We start from the raw sequence: 19,848 nt of genomic DNA on the forward strand, positions 1-19,848 counted from the left end.
GCCCCACCCACTGAACCTCTCAGCTGTGGATGAGTCACTCAGCTCTGGCCCACTCCCTCACCTCTTCTATTGATAGAAGCCACCTCTTCTGTCAATCAGCTAGCAAGCGACAAGGCAGGGTGGCAACTTCTACTTACGAATCCACCTTTTTTGCTTTTCCCACCACACTGTAGTTTGAAACACAGGATTCTTTTTAGGAGACACACACGGAAGATTCTCAAAATCTCCACTGCGACACAAATGTCTTTACCATCTGTGGACGTCACCCCAAAAAGATGAACAGAAGGCCTTAGTACCTTCTATTCCCCAGAGACAAGCTTTTCTAAACCAGTACTCAACCAGTAGAATGTCCCAATGTATAGCTAAAGCATCCCAAAGAGATACCACGTCGCCTCTCACTTTTACCTCTGTAATCCTTCAGCACTTGAAGTCAGTTTGAAAGTATCTGTAGAACACCATGTTTACAGCCTTAGCCTTCACTTTTGAATTCCCTTCTCTTATCAGAACAACCCCTGAACAAGTACTATAATCACTTGACTTGGTGATTTATTTTTATCTCGTTTTTTATAATCTGTCTCTCAGAAATTGAAATTGGCTGTCCTTTTATATTTTACATATTTTTGAAAGACACAGAAGCCTTTAATATGATGGATCAATTTTTGCAAGTCTGTAAGATGACTGAAATACACATATTAAAATCAGGGACTTCCCTGGCAGTCCAGTGGTTTGACTCTGTGCTTTCACTGCTGAGGGCACGGGTTCAATCCCTGGTCGGGTAATTAAGATCCTGCAAGCCAAGCGGCACGGCAAAAAGAAAAAAAAAAAAAGAATTAAAATCAGAGTCAGGAAAAAAGCATTTTTAGGTGTTTTTCCAAAAGAATATGAACCACTGGTCAATACACGGCAAGAAATGGGGTTCCTCCTCTTCCGACGTGTTGGGAGTTAGGAGTAAACCGGAAGTGAAAGTAAGCCGAGATAAACCTGTGACTCACACTGCCTAAAGAATAAAGTCCAAATTCCGCAACCTCATACTCAAGAGGTTCCACCATCTTCCCAAAACGCTTTTCCAGTCTTATCTCCCTGTACTTTCTGTAATGAACTGGAGAACTCAGCACTGGCTGAACCCGCGTTTCCCTGTTGCACCTCTGTTTGGAGGTTCAGTTGCTCCTTTGTCTGGAACACCTCTCCCCATAACTCCCCCGGCTGCCCACTCTACCTGGTGAGCACCTGCCCATCCTTTACTGCCTACTTCATATGCTTCCTCCTCCACTATTTTCTTTATGTAGACAAAAGGAAGCCCTCTTATCAGCTGGCTCACAAAGGTGGGTAAAACATCAGAAGACAGCATAAATGATCACCCCCATCAACTCTGCCCTGCCTGCCTTAATTATTCCAATGGAAAGTGAAACTTCCTCCTTCTCAGACCTATCACGGCTGGTTCCTATCCTTCTTATAGCACTTAGCACCAGCTGCCCTGTACTGGAGCCAGGAATTCATGTATCTTAACCTTCCTACACGTTTTCTGAGGGGCAAGGAAGGAACTTTCTGCAATTGTGTACATCCTACCTCTGACCTCAGATCTTGCAAGCTATTCCAAAAATACTTATAAAATGAAGTTTAACATTACATCCAGATTAACAAAATAAAATCCAAATACATACTCCTTGAGTTTATTAGTCATTCACGCTTGGTTTGGGTCAACTCCTAACATCTTCTAGCTGATGTCAGCTGTTCAGCTCTCCATAGGTGGAATGTCATACTGGCTGAATGGCAGTTATTTCAAAAATATGGAATACAAGAAAAGGGCTGGTTTCTTGGGAGAACTGGGGGGGTTGGGGTCAGGGTGGAACGGGTAAGGAACTTCCAGAGGGCAGCAAAGGGCACAAGGCAGCAACCACTTGAAACGAATTTAAAAAGAAAATAACAATTAAAAACCCCTGTAACAACAGTTTTATGAAGTTAGTACCGTTTCAAAAGAAAACCACTTGTTTCTAGCTCTCCTATCTAACCTACATTACTATACTCTCCTCCAGTGGCTCTCAAAGTGTGATTCCCAGATCATCAGCCTCAGCATCTCCTGGGAACTTGTTGAAATGAAATTCTCCAGCCCAGATGAACTTATGTGCAAAGCAGAAATAGAGACACAGATGTAGAGAACAAACGTATGAATACCAAGGGGGGACCAGAGGTGGTGGTGGGATGAATTGGGAGATTGGGATTGACATATATATACCACTATGTATAAAACAGATAACTAATGAGAACCTACTGTATAGCACAGGGAGCTCTACTCAGTGCTCTGTGGTGACCTAAATGAGAAGGAAATCTAAAAAGGAGGGGATATATGTGTATGTATAACTGATTCACTTTGCTGTACAGCAGAAACTAACACAACACGTAAAGCAACTATACTCCAATAAAAAATTTTTAAAAAGAATATAGGAAGGGCTTCCCTGGTGGCGCAGTGGTTGAGAGTCCGCCTGCCAATGCAGGGGATACGGGTTCGTGCCCTGGTCTGGGAAGATCCCACATGCCGCGGAGCAACTAGGCCCGTGAGCCACAACTACTGGGCCTGTGCGTCTGGAGCCTGTGCTCCGCAACGGGAGAGGCCGCGACAGGGAGAGGCCCGCGCACCGCGATGAAGAGTGGCCCCCGCTCGCCGCAACTGGAGAAGGCCCTCTCACATAAACGAAGATCCAACACAGCCAAAAATAAATATAAGATAAATAAATAAATTTTAAAAAAAGAATATAGGAATAGCAGACATAGGAAGCAGCCTATATTACTCTATTCTCTCTGCTACTTCTTACCCAATCTCTCATTACTCCAGTCTCCATTATAGTTAATAATTATTTATATTAAACTCTCCCTGCTCAAAAAAATAAAACTAAAATATAGACCTAACTCAAAAGAAAAAAAATTCTCCAGCCCCACCCCAGACCTAAAGAATGAGAAACTTGGAGTTGGGACCCACCCACCTGTTTGTTAACAAGCTCTCCAACTGCTTCTTATGCCCGATCACCTGTTAGAACACATTAAAGTACCTGCATTTTCCTGAACAGGTCAGCTCCAGCCTGTCTCCGTGCTTTTGCTCATGCTGTCCCTTCCCCAAGGAATGCTTTTTCCTCTGTGTATCCTCTGTAGATGGAACTTGTGCTTCTCTTTCAAAGCTCAGCTCAGAAGTCTTGACATCTTCCTCAACCCACTGAACAGAATGAACTGCTCTCCATTGGGCTCCCCCAAAGCCACATTCTGCCCTTCCTCCTGGTGCTCACCTGTGTCCCAGGCTGTCTCTGTGTCTGCCTCCCCCACCTGACTGAGACCCTGTGAGTACACGGACCGTGCCTCACTTATAGTGCTGTTGCAGCCCAGCTCCCTTTTGGCAATCAAATCCCTTTGATTTTGCAGAGGAAGTGGGAAAAGTATTCTTCTGCAACAAGCCCCTGATGGACCAAGAGAAGGATGCTGAGAGGCATCCAACTCCTCTCTCCACGACGGAGATGAATAAATACCCTGTCAAGTGAGATCTGAAGTTTAGGGGGCGGTTGTTGAAGGCACCTTTGGGAACAGAGAAATCACTTAGGGAGCTCCATAGTCGAGGCTTAGCCATAAACACATTTAAGATTTTATAAAAGCCAGCTGTCAATTTCATAGAGAAATGATTCCCTCTGGTCAGTAAAAGAAGGAAGTATGGATTGACTGAAAGAGCACTGTATTTGGGGTAGACGGACGTCCCACGAGGACAGGGACCCTATACCTGTCTTGGCCATCACTATAGTCCCAATGCTGAGCCCTAACATTTTGTCAAATGTTGAAATGAAAAGACACAGATGTGAATTCCATCTCTGCCATTTCCAAGCCAGGTAACCTCAAGCAGGCAAGTCATCCATTCTCAAAGTCCTGGCCACTTATCAATGAAAGGCAGCGAAGCTGGAATATTATTACATCAATAAATACCTTACCTCCTCACCTTATAGGTTACTAATTGCTTTCACATTTACTATTCTTGTTTGGTCATCAAACCTGCAGCTGAAGAGAAGGCCTCTCTTCTCATGGGGTCAGAAACAGAATCACAGACTTTGACTTCTCATCCACGGCCCTGATCATAGGCCAACTGATTTCAGATATCTAAACTTTAATTATCCTATGTGGCTCATTTTGATTGAGCAATAAACATTCAGAGATTCTCAGATTACCTTTTTTCCACGGATGGTGATCCTGGGTTTAACTTGGGCTGTTTGAGGATAGGAAAAGGGATCAGGCCAATTGCTGCTAGTGCTGTTTTTCCAAAATTAATTCACTTGGCAGGACAACTTTTGCTGAAAAACATCATTCGGTTTTTGTGAGCCGTGTTTCATGCCTGGCATCTCATTGACCTAATAACACTTCAACTCTGAAATAACTGGGCCACTCTTGGCAATACCCCTTGGACCAAAAGAGTGTCCCAATGACCCTCTGAGGGGAGAGGAAGGAAAAGGGAGACTTGACCAGGACAAAATGCTGAGAGAGCTTTCAAGTGAAAGAATTATGGAGTCTTTGAGAACTTTTGATTTGTTCCCAACGGTTATAAATACTAACTTGCTATTGAGCTGAAGGTTCAATTATGTACTAATTTGATATTATCATTCCGAAACCAAATTATTGATGAATAGCAATAAAACCCTAAGCAGAGACATTTATCAAACCTCAGAATTCTAGTTTGCATTGATTTTTACCTATAAACAGTACACAGTATATATCATCAAGGACAAAAAAAAGAAAAAAAAACCAATAGAGCCATAAAAGGTGGCATTTAAGATGACAAAGTGAAATGAGACAAAAAGTCTACCTGTGCCTTTGATCATTCACTGTAAACGAGTCAGTTCTGAACCCTTTTTTCTTTCATTTTAACAATTTAATCTAGATTCTGAGCACCAGCTATGGGAACAAACTTTCTGTCTAAGGCATTCAAATTTCCTTGATGAACATCAGTTTTAGGTCAAAGACTGTCATGCATCACTTTGGGTTTTACAATTGTGATCCATAGAGATAGGTTTACTTTTATTCATGGAATGCAGAGGCCTCATGTGGGAATTCATTGTAGGGGGCAATTAACATGAAATCCTTCTACATACATTTACCATTACCAGTGTTTTAAACTCAAATTCAACCCAAATTCTATTTTGACAGTACTGCTAAAATCTCTTATTTTTTGGTTCTCTAACAAATTGAAGGGGCTTTCATCATTTTTCTTTTAAATGTTATTTCCTGGGACTGGATCTTTAAACAATTTATTGAGTTTCTCAATAATGAAGGAGTTCTGGTTTCCTCTGAGTTTCTCCTTTCAACCATTCCCCAAAACCTTTTGCTTTTTTGCTTCCACCTTACTAAGATATCCATCCACCTTACTATCAGAAAAAGACAGTTTCTCGGGTTTTCTTTGTGGTTGACTTGGGTTTTCTGAAGAAGGCGTGTCTCTGTGCAGTGAGTTATAACCCAAATATTCTTGTAGTTTTATAGCTCTGAATTGCTCAAAAAGAAAAATCTAGTTTATTATAAAGTTTAAAGTCTCCTTCACAGCTGGACTTTATGAACAAATAACACATAACTCTCAGAAAATAAAATACTTTCTGATGAAACAAGTGTTTTAAATAAGAGAAAAACTCTCCTAATCAGTCCTCTCTCGCCCTTTCTGTGCCCACAGTACTACTAAAAAGCAACTCGCTTACACAGAAGCCACGCTACATGTTTCTCACCAGAAAAGGTAAGTAGGCACTTTCAGACACAGTAGTACTAAAAAGAAATAAGATGATCAAAGTTAACACAGCCTCACATCTCATGTGATTTTATACGTCAGCAACAGTTCCAGCAATCAAAACTATATAACCATTTTATAACCAAGAAACCGGTAGGCAACACAAAGGGCCCTTTCTCCCTGATTTTCATCAAAAGGTTGATTTGGATTTTTGCATGTTGAAACACGTAATGGGTAAGGGCCTGAAGCAGGCAGCGGCCTTTCCTTTCATGTCCAGAGACAGGCCCTGAGAGCACACAGAACCAGCACAGAGGCAGAAGCAGGAAACGGAGAGAGGGGCTCAGGCAGCACAGGGAAGAGAGGAACATCCCCAGCTGCTTTCTATTCTGAGACTCCCACGAGAGAGTAACGTGGCACACCAAGCAGGGAGGTACGGGACATTTTCTCACAGCCAAGTCAGCTGGTCAAGGCTGAGGCCTGCCAGCCCTGCCTCTAAATCACTTGTCTCTGACCCGGGGCCTTCCCTGAGGTATCGACACCCACCTCCAACTGCAACGTGTCCACACTGACGTCAGAACTCCCTGAACTGAAGGATCCCGGAGGAAGTGTCCAGGTTTGGATTCAGCCTGGGGGTTCTGACCACAGTTCAAAGATCTGAGATCAGGGTAGGGTCAGGACCCACAGATCTTCCAGGAGTTCCCAACGGTGGATCCTGCCACCCCAGGTGAAAAAATCCTTATGAACTGTTCACCCTAGAGTCCTTAGGCTTATACACAAGGTGAGTGTCTCACCCCCCAACTCCAGAGGCATCTCCTGGATCCGTACCAACTCACCTCCATCACCCCAAAAGAGCTTTATGGTGCACCCAGAGAAAGAGCTGCTATCTCTGCCTCCAGGAAGGCTTCAAGGGTGAAAAGGAGATAAAGACTGAGCGGAATAATTTTAAAAACAAAACCCAGAAAGATTCATCACTGTTGTTTTGTTTCTCTTATGAAAGTCTGGCTCAAAGAACGTTGGGAGTGTCACCAGATAAAATCTGTAGCCATTCTAAGCATCTGTTAGGGTTACCACATTTATCCATTTCACATTTTGTTAAGCTATTTGATTAAGTTACTTTAGCTCCCAGTGCCTGAAGCCAGGTGGGTCTGGGATCCAAGCTCAGTTCAGCCACTTGTCCATGATGTGACCTCAGAAATGTGATTTTTACCTAAGTCTCAGTTTTCTTGGCTGTAAAATGGGAATAACATTTGCACCAACTTCATCGGATGGTCTGTAGAGATTCAACGACATATTGCTTGTAAAGTGTTCAGTACAGTGTCTGATCCGTGGAAAACATTTTAAAATACTAGCTACTAATATTACTATTATTATTTGGAGAAAGTTACATAGTACAGTTATTTTACACAGGGTTATGATACATTACTCTGGAATTTAATACCTGGGCGTTAAGTGTATGTGACATTAACTTCGACATACTGCTTGATCTTGCATTTCACTGTCCAATCAACTTGGACTAATGTCAAGATTAAAAAAAAAAGTAATTCCTCTATACTTAGCCAACCCTTCCCTGCCCCGCCAGTAATCATTTCTCAAACTCCGTACCTCCTCCCAAGTGTTCTCTCTTCTTGACTCATAAGAAGAGGCATCACTGCCAGCTGAAGATGGTGAGCAACTACAGTGTGATTGTCAACAGAAAGGATGTGTGCCCTCCAACAGCTCCCTCAATGCTGTGTGCAGCTCAGTGAAAAGGCTGTATTTTGATTTGCAAAATGGCTATTTGCAACATCTGTTCCAAGTAAACAAATATACCAAACTACTTCTTGATCCAGGATTTGGGGTTTGGAAGCCCTGCCTTCTGTCTTGTTTTTCCAGGTGGAGAGTCTGATCACAATTCTCTCTCTCTCAAGCTTACCTCACATTCCTGGGTCATAAACACCACGGCCATCACCCACTACCTCCCGGTAGTGTAAAATATCTCTCCCAAATACACTCTCAGTCCACGGACTTGGGGCCCACCCGTTTGTATCTTCTGCCACTGACAAGCTAAGCCACCATGTCCTTTCCAGACTCCTCCTCGACTCCAGATCCCCAGGTCTGCAGCCTTGCCCCTCATTCAACCTTGAACTGGCCAGTCATCCTTTGTGTGTCACCTCTTCCAATGACACAGACATCCTCCCATTGGCCACCAAGTTCCCCTCTTTAGATTAGGTCTCTGAGGGCTTTTGATCCACAGAACATCTCCAACTCAAATTAATCTTGGGGTCATCAACCTTGAAAAGTTAGGGACTAGTAGCGATGAAACTAGGGCAGAGGTTCTGGCTAAACCACTAACTAGCTTAGCTAAGCACATCTCAGCTCCACCTCTACATCCTGAGGGGATGGTCTGGGTAAAGTGCTACCTTATAGCTCTAAGATCCTAAACTCCCACCCTCCCCATGTCAAAATACACTTGTTTGTTTACTTATTAATGAAAAATTATTGAGTATCTAATACTGCAAAGCTACGTGCCTGGCACAGTGATGGATTAAAGGTCATCTCCCAAAGAACTTATCATCTAGAATGGCAAATGAGACAACCATATCAACAACTGTAAGAAACAGAAAGAGATAATGTCACCGTTGGAGGTTATTTATAAAATAAAAAGAACATTACCAACACCCCAAACCTGAAGCTAAAGCAACTTTCAGAGTATCTTTTCTTCTCTGCATCTAGTTTCTGGCAACGCGGCACGGGGGATCTTAGTTCCTCGACCAGGGATTGAACCAGTGCCCCCTGCAGTGGAAGCTCAGAGTCTTAACCACCAGATTGCCAGGGAAGTCCCGGCATCTAGTCTCTTACAAATGCTTTCCCCTTTACAACACTTCTCACATCTGTGCTCTCCACTCTGCACTAGAATCACATGCTTAAGTCCAGGCCTTAGGCAACTCTCCCCTGTTATGATTTGACTCCTGTCCCCAGAACTGCCCTAAATGATCCATCATGACCTCTCATGAAGATATGAGAATCATCCCATCAGGCTGGTTTGACTTGGCCACTGTCTTGCTATAGCTCTAAGGTGGCCTCCCTCATTTCACAGAACATCCACATCAAATCCCTTTACCAAACCGTCCCTACTTCACTTCCTCCCTCCCACAAACAGTATCAAGAACATTACTGGTGCTTAGTTCTGGGTGGGTTGTCTAAGTCATAGGCTTGAAGCTCCAAGAGCTTACACACACTGGTCAGGGAAGTTGGGTTATGTACTAAAATTCAACAATCCGGGATACTAAAGACGAGGGATACTAGCACAGGCAACAGTAATAAACGTTAGAGGGTTCAGAAGGGGAAGAACTACTTTCTGGCTGCAGTAATCAAGGAAGGCTTCTAGGAAGAGGCACACCTGAGCTACACCTTGCAGCATACGCAGGACTTCAACATGGAGGGAGGCAAACAAGCATTCTGAGGCAAGGAAGGAGGGCGGTTTCAAGACCAGCCAATTGTTAGGTGGGGCTTGAATGAGAGGGTATTCTTTGAAAGGAGTTTACAAGGTACTAGCAAGCTTAGTAGCAGGAAGAGCTAATCTTCTGCCTAAACCAGATTACAAAGTATAAGGAGGTAGAAGAGAAAAAGAAAGTGTAATAATCTAACCAAACTCTGAGGAGAGTATTGGCCGGGGATGGTAAAAAGAGCCCTGCAAATCAGAAAACCTGGGGTCCGGGCCCAGCTTTGCCAAGGAGGGGCTCCAGCAGCCACAGCAAGTCATTTAACCTCCTTGGTTTCGGTTTTCTCGTTTGTAAACTGAAGCAGCTGAACTGGCTGACCTCGAAGGTCTCCACAGGCCAAAACTAAACCAACTGTATATTATTTCTGCCATTAAAACATTCATCATGGGCGGGGGCGGGGGCAGGAGCGGGGTGAAGGAAAAGGCAGATATCTGTATTCCCTTTCCATATAGGTTTCTCCTCCTGGACTAGACATTTTTTTCCTAAACTTATTAATTCTATGTACACGCCTCCCACATCATAAATTTAACACTTAAAGAATGTTCAGTGTGGGGTCCCCACATTTTGTTTATGGCTTACAAGTTATCCAAGAAATTTGTGCAGCATAACCTTAACCTCGTACACGCGTTTCCAATACTGCAGCCCCAGGGTAAAATATCTCTGTGAACTATTAAATGTGACAGGGTAAATACAGGGGAGAAAAGTGAGAATGCTGTTACTCATCTAAAAGACCGCTTCCCGACATGGATGGATCTAGAGATTGTCATTTTGAGTGAAGTCAGACAGAGAAAGACAAATATATGATATCAATTAAATGTGGAATCTAAAAAAAATTGGTACAAATGAACTTATTTACAAAACAGAAATAGAGTCACAGATGTAGAAAGCAAACTTATAGTTACTAAGTGGTAAGGGCGGAGGGATAAATTGGGAGATTGGAACTGACATATACACACTACTATATATAAAATAGATAACTAAGAAGAACCTACTGTATAGCACCGGGAACTCTACTCAGTACTCTTTAATGACCTATGTGGGAAAAGAATCTAAAAATGAGTGGATATATGTACATGTGGAGCTGATTCACTTTGCTGTACAGCAGAAACTAGCACAACATTGTAAATCAACTATACTCCAATAACAATTAATTTCAAAAAATAAAGTAAAAGACCGCTTCCTTTTAAGACCAAACGATGCCTGAAATAACAGTAATGTAGAAAAGTAAGGGGGGGTGGAATCTTCAACTTTACGAAGTCTACTTAAAAATGCAGCTGAAATGCAGAAAGTTTTGGGCACTGAAATGCGCTGAAAGTTAGCTTTTTTTTTTTTATGCCGCATCCAGGGGTCCCCTGCTCCAGGAAAGGCACCAAAACCAGAAACCACGGATGCTGATTTCACTCCAGTCCTACTGATCCTATGCACCAAAAGACCAAAGGCAAATAAACCAGTCACAGAAGTCCAGCGAAAACAGGCTGGATCAGAAAGCCTCACCAGCGGCCACTCAAAGTTTAAAAAAGAGGAAAATAGAAAAGTTAACGAAATGCCTAACTTCATGCAGAGAATCATAATGCAGTTCTCAGGCTTACTGGGTAAATAGCATAAATACACGAATTAACACCTGCCCGCACTACACGCTGCCCAGACTGAGCAGGAGCGCGCCCTGAGGTCGGCGGGCGCCGCACTGCACAGCGGGCGCCGGGAGCCACCTCTCCAGCGAGGGAAACCCGGAGAGACTCCCCTGGAGCAGCCGCGGAGCGCCTGCGAGGAAGTAAAGCTTTGCTTTCTGCCTGTCGGTTCAGACTTCCTCTCGGACCCCACCGCCGCGCCGCGTACCTGCCCTCCAGTCCGCAGCTCCCGCTCCCGATCCAGACACCCGCAGGTCGGTTCTGCGGCTACCTGGCCGCGCCCGCCTAGCAAATGCGCTCGCGCCACTACGCATGCCCGGCCGGCACCCGGGTCAGCAAACTCGAAACCCACTTGCCGGGTTTTGGTTGCGGCTCCCAGGGGAAAGGACCCGAGGCCAAGATCTGAAGTGGAGCTGCAGGTGCGGGGAGAGGAGACGGGGGAGTGGCGGAGGGGCGCTGCGGCAACCTTATCCTTACTGCCCAAAGCTACCCAGGACGCACCTTCCTCCAAGCCTAAAGATGACCATCTACACAATTGGAATGATCTTAGCACAGTGCTTCTCAAACTTGAGTGTGGATCTGAAGCACGTGGAAGGCTTGTTGAAACACAGTTCCCACACTCAAGAGCTCAGATTCAAGTAGATCTAGGATGAGGCACGACCATTCGCATGCCTAACATTTTCACTGGGGAAACAGGTACTACTAATTCGGATACCACACGCTGCGAACCTCCGGTCCAAAGAAAAGATATACATATTTGGCATTAAAAGAGGAAAGTTTTCTCTCCCCTTCTCCCTCTTTTTGGGATTTCACATAACACTTCCTCTTCATTTAACAGCCACACCTGCTTAAAAACTAAATAACTACAGCTCACACGCAAAGGTGGGATATTTCCTCTAGCATGTGAGTCAAGTAAGTGGAATGCAAGGAGTTCTCACGTATTTTGCCTGTAGCATAGCCTACAGTTGTGGTGTCTCCAGCTGTGTCCAGGCAACAGAAGGGGGCCCTAATTTGTTGCCCCTTTAACTCAAAGTCCTATGTGACCCTTTAGCGCCTAGCACAATACTGGGTACAAAATAGGTACCCAAGAAATCCTGAGATGATATTAGTATGGCTTGAGAGAAGAAAAAGAAGGATGTTGGAATTATTTTATGAACCCAAAGGAATCGATAATCAATTATATATGGAAGTACGTGGGCTAAGGCTGAGGAGGATAAGGATTTCTCCCTGCCTTACACCTAGAGAAATCAGTGGCTTAAGTATCCTTATCTGAGCCCAGATGTAAAGGAGTTGTGAGTTCTCACAATACATTCCTTAAAACATTAAACACACATCTGCCATATAACCCATCCATTCCATTCGTAGTTATTACCCAAGAGAAGTACATGTTCACACAAAGATTTGAATATGAATGTCCACAGCGGCTTTTTTTTCCACAATAGCCCCAACCAGAAGGAACCCAAATGCCCACCAACAGGTGAATGGATAAACAAATTGTGCAATATCCATCTATGCAATGGAATACTACTCAGCAAAAAAAAAAAAAAAAGGAAAGAATTACTCATATAGGCTTCAACATGGATAAATCTCAAAATTATTATGCTGAGTGAAAGAGGCCAGAGATAAATACATAAGTCCATCTGTATAAAGTTCAAACTAACCTAAAGTGACAAAAAGCAAACCCGTAATTGCCTGGAGCCAGGGGTAAAGGGAGGAATGGGCTGTCAAGGGGCAGTAAAAATCTTTTGGGGATGATGGAAAAGAAATCTTGTCTTGATTATAGTGGAGATTTCACAGGAGTCTACAACTGTCAAAGCTAAATTGTACACTTTAAATTTATTAAATGTATTTTATATAAATTATTTCCCCATAAAGGTAAAGAAAAAAAATGGTGGGTTTTTTTTTTGGCTGCGTTGGGGCTTCGCTGCTGCCTGTGGGCTTTCTCTAGTTGAGGCGGGCGGGGGCTACTCTTTGTTGCGGTGCGCGAGCTTCTCATTGCGGTGGCTTCTCTTGTTGCGGAGCATGGGCTCTAGGCGCGCGGGCTTCAGTTGTTGTGGCGCGTGGGCTTAATTGCTCTGCAGCATGTGGGATCTTCCTGGACCAGGAATCGAACCCATGTCCCCTACATTGGCAGGCAGATTCTTAACCACTGTGACACCAGGGAAGTCCACAAGATACTTGTTAAAAGAAAAAAATATCCTAGGAAAACAAGAAAAACTGCCATGAGCAAACCAGAAATGTTGAGAAAAGACAAAATACAGAGAGGATCATATCTCAGAGAACGAAGATGGAAGGAATGTTCCGCTCAAATCATACAGAGGAGGAGGCTAAGGCAAAGGATGGAGAAGTTGGGGGAACGGTGTGCAAACTCAGCTAACAGATCAAGAAATGGAAGGAGGGCACTGAGGCACTGGTCAGAGAGAGTAACTGGGGAAAGAGATTTAGAGCAGCTAGGCTAGTCAACACCTTTTTCCTCCCCAGCGGGGTCTAAACTGTGGTCCTAGTAGCTACAGACTTCCAGGAAGAACACTCGTCTCCCATACCTGGAGGGTGAGCTGCCAATACATCCTGGCTTCTCGAGTACTGTTCCTTACCCCAAATTGGCAAAGGATGTCTACAGTGAATAAAAAGGCAAAACGAATAGAGATTCTAAAATACAAAGTTGTTAAATCAACACTACTTCAATAAAAATAAATAAATAAATAAAATACAAAATTGAACAGATAACTAAACATTATATCATACATTTGAGGAAAAAATGACTATGAGAGAAGAACCATTTCTACAACTAACAGTAGAGAAAACAGAGCTAGGCAACCATCAGAAGATGACATTTGGAAAGTATAATTAATACCTTCAAATAATCATGAGAAGATGTCGCAAGTACAGAAATTTTGACCAGATAGTTGGGAATTTAAAACTTTGATGACTGAGATAAAGAACGAAATGGATGATCCAGGTTTCAGAACAGACGCAGATGATGAGCAGGTAGGGACTGGAAGATCAAGCTGAGGAATTATTTCAGGATGAAGTCAGCCTAACAGGCATTGGTGGGGAAATGGCTTTAGGGCATAGAAGGATGACCTGGGGCAGTTTACTACATTCTCTATCTTCCCTCCACACCCTGCCCATCCTTAGTTGAAAAAAATAAACTCATGTACAACATTAACTGAAACAGATGGGAAATAGGAAAACAGCTGTGGAGTGTGGCAAAGACTGATTGTCCCCAAATATTTTTTCATCTGTGATGTACTTATAAAAACGATGATACATCAAAATAATGGGAAAGTCATGGACTAGTCGATAACACATTAACAGACACTGTGGATTGCCCTAACTCGCTTCTTGAATCCCTTCCTGGAAAGCCAAAAACTACATTTCCCAGATTTACTTGTAGGTATGGTTCCAGATATGATTTAGGTTTCATCAGGTCATGTAAGACTTTGGTTGAAAATTGAATCGCATGAGGAGAGAGGGAAAGCATGATCCTCTTCTGGCAGCTTCCTGATCCTGTCAGAGTTAGCAACTGCCTTTACGGTAATTTGGGGAGTTCTTGGATTCTCATGATGAAGTCTGTTTCTCCCAATGATTCCATATATTATCTGCATCTCATAATAAACCTCTTTATTCTTAAACTAGCAAAAGGGACTTCGATACTGACAAATGCATGTTCCATCTGGGAAACACATTGTCTTATTTGAAAATGATCAGTAAATAAATGAGAAAATGAATACTAGGAAACTCAAATACAAAAATCTTAGTAAAAAGTACAAAAGAACACTTTAAACCTTGGGGTTAACCTTCCTAGGCAAGACTCAAAACCCAGAAGCCGTAAGGGAAGATATGGACAGATTTGATACAATAAAAATTAAAATTTCTGTATGACAAGAAGCAACTGACAAAGAGAAAATATTTTCAGAGTATCTATCAGAAAAGGGTTAATGTCCATAATACATTAAAATGCTCCTATAAATCAATAAAAAGATACAACCAAAATAAAACTCATAAAGTCCTGAGTAGGTAATTAACAGAAAACAAAATCCAAATGATTAATAGACATATGGGTAGATGCTTGAGCTTGTTGGTAAGTAGACAAATGCGTATATATATATATACACCTTACTCCAAATCAATCAAATCAGAATCTCTGGGAATGCCTAGATACTTATTTTTTATATTATTTTATAATTTTTTCTTCCAGTTTTATTGAGATATAGTTGACACACAGCACTGTATAGGTTTAGGGTGTACAGCATAATGATTTGACTAACATACATCATGAAATGCTTATCACCATAAGTTTAGTGAACATCCATCATCTCATAGATACAAAATTAAAGGAATAAAAACAAAATTTGTTTTCTTGTGATGAGAACTCAGGATTTATTCTCTTAACAACTTTCATATATAACATATAGCAGTTAATTATATTTATCATGTTTTACATTACATCCCTAGTACTTACTTATAACTGGAGATTTGTAACTTTTGACCACCTTCATCCAATCCCTCCTCCCCCAACCCTTCTCCTCTGGTAACCACAAATCTGATCTCTTTTTCTGTGTTTGTTTATTTTTGAAGTATAACTGACCTAAAACACTATATTAGTTCCTGTTACACAACATAGTGAGTTGGTATTTCTACATATTTCAAAATGATCACCACAATAAATCTAGTTATGATACATCACCATACAAGGATGTTACATAGTTATAGACTATATATCCCACACTACACATAGCCATATGTATGTGATTATTTTAAGTTGCTGATCCCTTAAGTTCAAAGGTAATTTAACAAGCCTGCATTTTTTTCTCCCCACCCCACACTTACTGTTTTTGACATCATATTTTACATTGTGTGTGTGTGTGTGTATCCCTTCACTACTTATCATGGATATAGATGATTTTACTGCTTTTGTCTTTTAAACTTCCTACTAGCTTTATACATGGTGGATTTACTACTTTTATTGTATATTTGCCTTTGAGCTTTTTCCTTTCATAATTTTCACGTTTCTAGTTGTGGTCTTTTTTGCTCAGCAAAGTCCCTTTAACATTTTTTGTAAAGCTGGTTTGGTGGTTCTGAACTCTTTTAGCTTTGGCTTGTCTGTAAAACTTTGGATTTCTCCATCAAATCTGAATGAAAGCCTTGCCAGCTTGAGGTTTTTTTAAAAAATAAATTTATATATTTATTTTTGGCTGCATTGGGTCTTCATTGCTGCACGCAGGCTTTCTCTATTTGTGGTGAGCGGGGGCTACTCTTCACTGCAGTGCGCAGGCTTCTCGTTGCGGTGGTTTCTCTTGCTGTGGACCACGGGCGCTAGGTGTGTGGGCTTCAGTAGTTGTAGCTTACGGGCTCTAGAGTGCAGTCTCAGTAGTTGTGGTGCACGGGCTTAGTTGCTCCGTGGCATGTGGGATCTTCCTGGACCAGGGCTCGAACCCATGTCCCCTGCATTGGCAGGTGGATTCTTAACCACTGTGCCACCAGGGAAGTCCGGGCTTGAGTATTCTTGATTGTAGATTTTTCCCTTTTATCCCTTTAAATATATCACGCTACTCCGTTCTGGCCTGCAGAGTTTCTGCTGAAAAGTCAGCTGATAGGCTGATGGGAGTTCCCTTGTACATAACTTGTGGCTTTTCCCTTGCTGCTTTTAATAGTCTCTCTGTATCTTTAATTTTTGTCATTTTAATTACAATGTGTCTTGGTGTGGTCCCCCTTGGGTTGATCCTGTTTGGGTCTCTCTGTGCTTCTTGGACCTGGTTGTCTGTTTCCTAACTTCTGTTCGGGAAATTTTCAGCTATTATGTCTTCAAGTATGGTTTCTGTCCCTTTCTCTCCCCTCCTTCTGGGTTCTCTGTAATGTGAATGTTAGTATGCTTGGTGCTGTCCCAGAGGTCTCTTAAACTCTTCTCATTTCTTTCTTTTGTCTTTTTTCTGTTCAGCTTCAGCGATGTCTACTACTCTGTCTTCCAGCTTGCTGATCTGTTCCTCTGTATTATCTAATCTACTGTTGCTTCCTTCTAGGATACTTTTCGTTTCAGTTATTGTATTCTTCATCTATGTTCTTTATATTTTCTAACTCTGTTAAAAACTTCTCATGTCTCACTCTGTTCATCCAATCTTCTCCCTACTTTTTTGAACATCTTTATGATCATTACCTTGAACTGTCTATCAGGTAGATTGCCTATCTCCACTTAGTTCTTCTTCTGGGGTTTTATCTTCTTCCTTCATTTAGAACATACTCCTCTGTTGCCTCTGTTTGCCAAACTGGCTGCTTTTATTTCTATGTATCTGGGAGGTTGGTTATGTTTCCTGACCTTGGAGAAGTGGCCTTTTGTACGAGATGTCCTATATATCCCAACAACACATGGCCCTCTGGCCACCAGACCTATATATTCTAGGGGTGCTCCCCATTTGGGCTGCATGGGCCCTTTTGTTGTGGTGGGCTGACTACTGTGGGCAGTCTGGTAGGTACGGCTGGTCCCTGGTCTGGTTGGTTGCCAGGTCCTGCCTTGTGCAGAGGCTGCTGGCTCTGGGGCCCTGGTGGGTCTGGGGGCTAGTGCTGACCCACTGGTGGGCAGGGTCAGGTTCTGGAGTACGAGATTACAGGGCTTTGGGTCCTGGATCTAGTATTGGCCTGCTGGTGGGTGAGGCCAGTTCCTGATATAGGGTGTCCCAAAGCTGGTGTTGGCCCACTGGTGAGTGTGGCTGGATCCCAGGGCAGCTGGCTGAGGGGTACAATGTGCCTCAAAGCTGGTATTGGCTTGCTGGTGGGCAGGGTCAGTGTCCGGGTTGGGGGTGTCCTAGGGCTGGTGTTAGTTTGCTGGTGGGCTGGACTGGGACCCAGAGGGTCCTGGGGCTGGTGCTGGCCTGCAGGATGGTGGAAAGGGTGCAGGGCTGTAGTGGTCCTAGGACTGGTGTCCACCCACTGGTGAGTAAGGCGGGGTCCTAGGGCTAGTACCAGCCCACTGGTGGGCAAAGCTGCATCCTGGGGTCTCTGGTTGCAGGGCTTGGGGGTCCTGGAGCTGGTGTTTTGGCCCACAGTGGGTGGTGCTGGAGGCCAAGGGGTCCTAGGGCTGGTGCCTACCCCCTGATGGGCTAGACTGGTCCCTGGGCTAGTGCCATCCCCTCGGTGGATCTGGGGCTGGAGCCCAAGGGGTCCTAGGGCTGGTGCCTACCCACTGGTGGGCTACGCTGGTCCCTGGGCTAGTGCCACCCCCTCGGTGGATGGAGCCAGATCCCAGGGTCTCTGGGTCTAGGGCTGTGGGGTCCCAGGGCTAGTGCTGGTGCACTCTCCTGGGCCCTCTGCTGTGTGGGGCTGGCTTAGGGTGTCTATGGGCTCAAGGGGTCTTAAGGCAGCAAGCCTGCTGGTTGTGAGGCTGTGTCTCCATCCAGTTAGTTGCTTGGCCTGAGGTTTTCCAGTACTGGTGCCAAAAGACTGGTGGGCAGGGCTGGGCACTAGTGATAATAAGCTAGAGTCAGGACTTCAAAATGGCATTCGCCAGCTCCAGTGTCCATGGGGTAGATGGTGCTCCCCAAAATGGCTACTACCAGGGCCTTTGTCCCCAGGATGAGCTCCAGCTGCTCCTGCCTCTCTGAGAGGCTCTCTAAGATCAGCAGGTGGGTCTGACCCAGGCTTGTTTCAAATTATTGCTTCTGCCCTTGGTCCTGGAGCGTGTGAGATTTTATGTGTGCCCTTTAAGAGTAGAGTCTCTATTTCCCCCAGCCCTCTAGCTCTCCCGCACTTGCCTTCAAAACCAAACTTTCTGAGGGTCCCTCTTCCTGGTGCAGGACCCCAAGGCTGGGGAGCCCAATGTGGAGCTCAAACCCCTCGCTCCTTGGGGAGAGCCTCTGCAGTTGTGATTATCCTCCAGTTTGTGGGCCGCCCACCTGGGTCTTGACTATACCGTCTTTCTGCCTCTCTTACCCATCTCACGGTGGTTCCTTCTTTATATCTTTAGTTGTAGAAGATCTTTTCTGCTAGTCTGCCAGTCTTTCTCATCAATAGTTGCTCTGTAAATAATTATGATTTGGGGGACTTCCCTGGTGGCACAGTGATTAAGAATCTGCCTGCCAGTGCAGGGGACATGGGTTCGAGCCCCGGTCCGGGAAGATCCCACATGCCGTGGAGCAACTAAGCCTGTGTGCCACAACTACTGAGCCTGCGCTTCAGAGCCCACGAACCACAACTACTGAGCCCGTGAGCCACAACTACTGAAGCCCGCGCGTCTAGAGCCCAAGCCCGTGCTCTGCAACGAGAGGCCACCGCAATGAGAAGCCTGCGCACCGCAATGAAGAGTAGCCCCCACTCGCCGCAACTAGAGAAATCCCACGCGCCGCAACTAGAGAAAACCCGCGCACAGCAACGAAGACCTAACGCAGCCAAAAATAAATATATAAAAAAATTATAATTTTGATGTGCCTGTGAGAGGAGGTGAGCTCAAGATCTTCCTACTCCGCCATCTTGGACCCTAATGAGGCCCCATCATCACCCAGATACTTTTAAAAAGCTTCCCACTCGTAGGGCTTCCCTGGTGGCGCAGTGGTTGAGAGTCCACCTGCCGATGCAGGGGACGCGGGTTCTTGCCCTGGTCCGGGAAGATCCCACAAGACGCGGAGCAGCTGGGCCCGTGAGCCATGGCCACTGAGCCTGCGCATCCGGAGCCTGGGCTCCGCAATGGGAGAGGCCACAACAGGGAGAGCCCCGTGTACTGCAAAAAAAGGAAAAAAAAAAAAAAAAAAAGCTTCCCACTCACATAATTTCAATGCATAGTCAAGGTTAAGAAATGCTACTCTAAAACAGTGCTAAGTCAAAGTGTGGTCCACGGACAAGCAGCATCAGCACTACCTAAGAGCTTGTTAGAAATGCCAGTTATTGCATTCTCTTTCAGACCCATTGACTCAGAATGGGCTGGGGCTCAGAAATCTGTTTTAGTAAGCCCTTCAGGTGATTCTGATGCATGCTCAAGTTCGAGAACTCAGAAACCTCTCCTCAAGCTTTATTT

General features: G+C 44.2%; 1 protein-coding gene across 1 annotated transcript in view; it reads right to left on the bottom strand.

The window, feature by feature from the left end:
- Window positions 1-11,121, bottom strand: part of PLS1 (plastin 1) — a 105,529-nt gene extending 94,408 nt beyond the window's left edge. The window contains exon 1 of the mRNA XM_081234602.1: window positions 11,053-11,121. The gene's annotated coding sequence lies outside the window, so the exon portion shown is untranslated. The remainder of the gene's footprint in view (window positions 1-11,052) is intronic.
- Window positions 11,122-19,848: the final 8,727 nt, after the last annotated feature.

Source organism: Mesoplodon bidens, assembly GCF_964165515.1.
Source record: "Mesoplodon bidens genome assembly, chromosome: 5".
Classification (NCBI taxonomy): domain Eukaryota; kingdom Metazoa; phylum Chordata; class Mammalia; order Artiodactyla; family Ziphiidae; genus Mesoplodon; species Mesoplodon bidens.